This window comes from Oryza sativa, chromosome 2 (assembly GCF_034140825.1).
Source record: "Oryza sativa Japonica Group chromosome 2, ASM3414082v1".
Taxonomy (NCBI): Eukaryota; Viridiplantae; Streptophyta; class Magnoliopsida; order Poales; family Poaceae; genus Oryza; species Oryza sativa.
The window spans coordinates 15633533-15640822 of NC_089036.1; positions in this window are offsets into that span (position 1 = coordinate 15633533).

Genomic DNA, 7290 nt, shown 5'->3' on the forward strand with positions numbered 1-7290 from the left:
TTTGCGTTTCTGGACGGCTGGATTTCTGGTTGTCACGCTAGTTGAGTTTCTGCTCATTATCTAATCTAAATATAGTAATTATGTAGAAAGTCTGTTATCTTTGATGGGAGGTCGTGTCCGTCCACAATATGAGCAAGATTAATCGGTTTCTGTAACTGAAACAAGCCTGCACAACTCTAGCTCACTACTAGAAAAACTATTTTTCCCAACGTGAGGGTTTTATTTTCACAGGCGGATATGACCCTTAGAGTCAAATGACCGCCTACAAAAATATAAATCGGGGTGAAATTTAATGCCCAGGCGGACCATTTAAGCGGCGAATGCGAAAATAAACTTGAATATAAATAGGCTTGCGGGCCCTAATTTTTTTCTAAGTCCTTACACCTCTCAGTCCTCCCCTCGCTCCACACCTCTCCTCTCTTCCTCACCGGCCTCTCCCCTCCCCTCCCCTCCCCTCTCCTCCTCTCCCCTCCCCTCACTTCTACTCTCCCTAGCGGCGGCTCCCGGCGGCGGCGGCGGGCGGTGACGGTGGAGGGCGGCAGTGGCGAGGAGGCGCGGCCGAAGTCCGGGAGGCGGCAGCGGCTCCCCCCTCCCTCCCAGATCTAGCCGGAGGAGGGAGGGGGGAGGCTGGTGGCGGCAGCAACGGCGTGGAGCGGCCGCAGCGTGGTCCGGGCGGCTCCCCTCCCCCCTCCCTCTCAGATCTGGCCGAAGGAGGGAGGGGGAGGCCAGCGGGGGCAACGGCGGCGGCTCCCCTCCCCCCTCCCTCTCAGATCTGGCCGGAGGAGGGAGAGGGGAGGCTGGTGGCGGCAGCAACGGCGTGGAGCGGCCGCAGCGTGGTCCGGGCGGCTCCCCTCCCCCCTCCCTCTCAGATCTGGCCGGAGGAGGGAGGGGGAGGCCAGTGGGGGCGACGGCGGCGACGACGGCACGGGGTGGCCGGCGGCGTCTCCCCTTCCTCCCTCCCTCGCAGATCTGGCCGGAGGAGGGAGGGGGGAGGCCAGCGGGGGCGGCGGCGGCGACGAAGGCACGGGGCGACGACGGCATGGAGCGGCGGCGGCTCCTCTCCCCTCTTAGATCCGGCCGGGGGAGGGCGGTGGCGGTGACGACGACGACTGCGGCGGTTCCCCTCCCCTCTCAGATCCGGCCGGGGGAGGGCGGTGGCGGCGAGCCGCGTGCAGCGATTTTTTTTGTTCGTTTTTTTTTTTTTTGCATTTTCACAGGTGGGCCGTTGCCCCGACTGTCGTTGTGATGCAGGCGGATCTCCCTCCCGCCTGCGAAGATTAGTTTTGGCTGCCTGTGAAGATTAGTTTTCTAGTAGAGTGGCTGGCCGGGCTAGCTACTGCTGAAACATTAAACTAAACAAAGAAAAAGGAAAATATTGCTTATATCTTCCTCGAACTGGTAGATGACTGGAGCATCTTAGTGTAATTCTCACATAGTAGTCAGGGCTACATAATCCGGCTTAAGTAGGTTTTATACCCATATAAAAATATGAATATGATCACGCATATCCCGGATATAATAATGCCCTGCAAGAATATAGAGAAGAGTCAGTATAGTTGGTAATTAATCATCTCATTTTGGACTATTCTAAGAGCATGTGCGCGCATGGTGTCTAATAACGGACGCTTTCTATTGCCCTGCAAATAAATTTGGTGATGTGGAAGAGAGAGAGGGAAAAGGAAAGCAAAATGTCTAAACGTTTATTAACGGAAATTTTGTTTCATAAGGGTGGATTAAAGGAAAGAAGGATAATAAAAATTATTTAGTGCATTAATGGTTAAGAGGTTTTGTTGTCTCTATTATTGTAGCATGATAGTATCTAGTGCTACAAAGAGCTCGTATTAGACTCTACCTTTATATATGCCTAAAAAACTAATTTCTCAACAAAACCAATCATTAGAAAAAACCGAACAACTTACTGGATTCAAATCCTCTCAGTAAACTGAATTAAAAAAAAAGTTACAACGCACCGGCCTGTAACTAACACCTAGGGAAAAAGAAAATATGGAAACACTTGCATACGTACCCATAAGCAATTAATCGCCGGCTGCCGCCAATCGTCGACGTCGCCTCCATCATCACCCACAAAATCGTCGTCGATGCTTTTCGTCGGCGCTCGCGGGAGGAGAAGAGGAGCCGCGGGATCGTCGGCGTCGGCGTCCTTGCCCTTGATGATGCGTATGGTGATGTAGGTCTCCCCTGGACGCAGATCCCGCGAGCGGCTAGGCGGTGGCGAGTCGTCGTCCGACGAATTTTTTTTATTTTTAATTTTTTTTATTAAAAGTTTTAAAAAATAATTTTTCATTTTGAAAATTGACAGAAGTGGTCGCCTACCGCCCTCTGGGAGGGCGATTTTTAAAAATCACCCTCCCAGAGGGCGGCGAAAGTGACGTGGCAGACGGTCGTTCGCTCTCGGGCGACGGCCGTCAACGAAATTTGCAGGCGGCCCCCTTGCCACCCTCCGCTAGGGCGATTTTGTACTGTGCGGGGGGCCGCCTACAAATGGGCGGCGGGGGGCCTGGAATTTTGCAGGCGGCCCCCTTGCCGCCCTGGGGGAGGGCGATTTTATACTGTGCTTTATATTTTTTATAAATATCAATAGTTATCAAATTTTTTTATATTGAAAACTATACAAGATTAAAATCTCCAAGACTGGTAAAATACAATTTTATTATTTTTTAGGGCCTATTTGGAATGTTACCGTACAAATATTTTGTTAGTGCCAAAATATAAGCAAGTTTTGGCACTACCAAATATTTGGTAAGGTAAAATTGCATTCGATCATATTTGGTTTGCTGCCAAAATGTAAAATTGTAGTGAAGAATGTTCTACATAATCTCAAATCTAGATTACGTATTACCAATGAATAGGCTTCAATCGAAATCAAACACAAGTACTATTCAAATTACCAAAATATTGGTAGGGCATGTTTTTGGTAGCAATCCAAATAGGCCCTTAGTCTTACGCATACAAAAAAATCACCACCATAATTAAACATTGTAATAATAAGATAGATAAGAAGTGCCATCGATACACGGTACAAATTTGTCGATCCCGACGAATCAAGCATGCGGTAACCTATCGGCCCCTTCTAGGTCGGTCAGAATGCATTGCATTCTCGTGGTCCTTCAATCGTTGATACTCTACTTGTGTTTCTGACTCTGTTATCTTCTGGCCATGATATGATGGAGTGACATTGTCGATCCATCGAGTAAATCCACCCATCCTTGGATTGCATCTTCGGTTTGCATTGAAATATTTATATCTTTCTCTTGTACCGACACAAATATAACGAGGGGCCATGACCGTTCAAAAGCCATTTCCACATACCGTCTCCAAGCAGCAGTGCTGTCCATCGGCATTAGTTCCCAAAAATAACCTTCTGTTGCACGACTCACTACAACTGATACTGACATTGTGTAGACTTCTTGGTCTATTCTAAATCCTCTCAACAACCAACTATAAATTGACTGAAATGTTTTCTCCGCAGGCCTATCGATACCCTTAGATGTCATTACAAAATCTGACAGATCAACACCATCTGGACCAAATCTAATATTTCCTTCACCGTGAACTATCTGAAATGTGACCTTATTTGACATTGTGCCTGATGAAAACAATAACTGCGTTAACCTCGCATTTCTGTACTACGCCCTAAGTTACATTCTCTACAATATTGTTCTCCAAAATTCTAAAAGTAGGTTACATTCTCCAGATCAAACTAAACTACATCTTACAATTAACACTACTGTCTATGTCTCAATTCATACTATTATATTCTATGCTCTGGATCTACACATATGTGCTGTGTGCTACAGATATGCTAAAATATATGGAACTAAAACTAAAACGCAACATATATACTCAAACATAACATATTAGTACAAATGCAAAAGATGTATGGGAGCAAACCTGTGATGAAGTGAGCGAACCAGCAGGGCTTCGCCGCTCCCCTTCTGCTGCCCTCTCCTCTCTCTCTTTCGTTTTTTTTGGATTTTTAGTGAATATAATGAAATTTCAGAGAGGGGGGACTGGGCTTTATAGGGGGAGGCAAAAATCGCCCTCCCCCAGGGCGGCAAGGGGGCCACCTGCAAAATTCCATGCCCCCTCGCCGCCCATTTGCAGGCGGCCCCCCGCACAGTACAAAATCGCCCTAGCGGAGGGCGGCAAGGGGGCCGCCTGCAAAATTCCATGCCCCCTCGCCGCTCATTTGCAGGCGGCCCCCCGCACAGTACAAAATCGCCCTAGCGGAGGGCGGCAAGGGGGCCGCCTGCAAATTTCGTTGACGGCCGTCGCCCGAGAGCGAACGGCCGTCTGCCACGTCATTTTCGCCGCCCTCTGGGATGGCGATTTTTAAAAATCGCCCTCCCAGAGAGCGGTAGGCGACTACTTCCGTCAATTTTCAAAATGGAAAATTATTTTTGTAAAACTTTTAATAAAAAAAATTAAAAATAAAAAAAATTCGTCGTCCGACGAAGAGGAGTCGTAGTAATTCCAGCGGCCCGACCTAACGGCAAACATGGCTGCAGATTTAGACGGAAAAAGCTTGCTCACAATGTGTATATATTGATATAACGTACGTACTACTACTACTGTGTAGCGCCCGCTCGTTGGAGACGAGGATCGCTGTGAAATAATTGGAATACATAGCTAAAATATGCTCCCCACCCCTAATCAGATCAGGTTTGGGTTCCGTGGAGCAGAGTTTGGATCGGATCCGTGCGGACGGCTGTAGTTATAGGGCGGTAATAAAGTCGAGGTCGCAATTGACGACGATGAGCTCGCGTCGTGTCGATGTGCCGCCCGTGCCAGGTTCCTCGTTGGGCTTGGCGGTGGTGACCGCGCGCGGCGGGCTTTGGTACGTGTGGTGAGGGTCTGGTAAGCGGAAGCATGGGCCGATCGATGGTTGGCATTGCTGGCTAACTGGGCTGTTCGGCCTTGCCCTTGCTGGGCCTGGTCAGCGTGGCTAGGCTAGGTGACTGGATAGACCTGGCCGGCGTGGTGCTGGCTCGGCCTAATCTAGCTGGCTGGTTTGAGCATGGCCGACTGGGCTAGCCCGGCAGGTTTCCGGTTCTGAAGAACTTACTTTGGGAATAAGTTCACTTGCCTTCCCTCAACTTTACATTAAGTTTGTTCGGCATACCTTACCCTCAATACTATATATCTTCAACCCTAAACTATACAAAACCGTGCAATTTAGTTCCTATGGCAGAATTAGCAGCTGGTTTCGTTGACGTGGTATCCTAGTCAGCGAAAGAAAATAAATAACATACGGGTCCCATATGTAAGTGAGAAGAAAGAAAAAAAATATATGTGGGGCCCAACGTGTCAACGCTTCTCTTTTTTACCCACCACGCATGCGAGGTCAACATCTGGGGAGGCAGCAGCGGCTGGGGCGGCTAGGAGGTGGTGGTGACAAGGCGGCTTCGACTAGGGGCGACAAGGAGGTGGTGATGGCTAGGGGTGGTGAGGAGGTGACGGCGGCGCTACACCGGCTGTGGGGTAGCGATGAGGCGAGCTCAGCTGGGGGCAGCCGGTCTGTGCGGTGGCGAGGCAACACCGCGCTCAGGGTGTTCGCCGGTCATCCTCTTGTTGCCCAAGCACCTCGCTCGCGTTTCATCTCCTCTTCGTTGACATTGGCGAGCCAGAGCCACGACAGCGTCGGCAGCAGCGCAGGGTGGGGTAGAGGATGTAGCCTCAAATCCGGGTCGACGTCGTGAACCTCGAAGGGAGAGGAGGGGAGAGGCGGTCGGCCACGCCGGCGAGAGAGGGGGAAGAGTAGGCCAACGAACCTAGGAGGGAGAGGGGGGAGAGGCAGCTGACCGTGCGTGGTGGAGAGGGGGAGGAGGCCGATGAACCTGGGATGGAGAGGGGAAGAGAGGTGGTCGGCATCCATTTCACGCCCAGAAATTTAGCCCTAAATTTCCAGACTATTTTGTGTATTAAATCCCTGTCCAGGACCAGCCAGGGTACACAAAATGACAAGTAATATACAGTTCCAAACGTAAATAAAGCGTAAAATACTTACAGAAGAGGCACTTAGTCCTCACACCGAAACAAAAGCCGCAGCAGCGGAAAAAGGCGATCCTAGCGGGGCTTCAGCTCCACTCCACAGGCAAAACTCAACTGGGGTCTGAGCCTTGGTCCTCTAACTCCGTCTTCAGCTCAGAAGCACTACACTTCTGAAAAGGGGGAATAATAGTAAGGCTGAGTACAACCACCGTACTCAGCAAGCCACACCAATGATGCAGACGTGCACGGGGACACAAAGAGGGGTTTGTGGCTATTTGCGTAAAGGCAGTTGTAAAACATTTTATTGAGCAAAATAGTAAAACAATTGAGTAATTAAGGTAAGATTAAATCTCCACTGATCAACGCTAAACCACGTTGAACAGGCCCAACCAACCCACCTGAACTACAGTGCATTAAGTCGATTTATTAGGGGTGAGACTAATCACGGTGAATCTGGTCGATCGCCCATAACCGCGGGCACGGCTATTCGAATAGTTTTACTCTGGCCAGAGGTGCACAACTGTACCCACAAGACACAATCCACCGGCATGTCACAGTGTCATCATGTGCCCATGATGAACACGTCACCACGTCGAGTGATTGTGACAAGACTCTTCATATAACTCTCCCCTAACCATCCACACCACGCTAAGGTTTCACCCCCACCCCCTACCCTAGAGGTGGGCAGTCCCCTCGTGCGCTGCGGTGAATCCGGCAGCTGGACAACCGGACACCCCGGCCGACCCAACTCCATCACGCCCACCCTCGCCACGGTGCCTAGGAAAGGGTCGAGCTATACTTCAAGTCAAGCAGTTACCCACTCCCGCTTGTGGTAAGTATTGTAAGTCTTCCAGGGTTTCCCGTGAACCGGTCCTTAATTACCATGGGTGCGACCAGCAAAACCATGCACCCACAGCCCACCATTCAGTCGCATTTTAGTTGGATAATTACGACCATGAAACATGGTCAAATGTCTCGAGCACGCAGCTCGTCAAGATACTAAGATGTCTAATATTGTAATTATCACATCAACTGAGCTAGTGGCAATTAAGCATGGCTAAGCATATAGTTCTAGCTGTGTCACATAAGTAACATGAGCTAGTCGATTTATCACCCAAGGTTGACAAAGGACAGATATCAAGTAAACATGGCACAAGCGAGCAGATAGGTAAATCCCGATCCCATGTAATTAGCAAAACATGCATATTTATTTGCAAAAGGTAAAACATTTGTAAAGTAGGATCAAAATGCTCAAGGGAAATGTGTGACTTGCCTTGC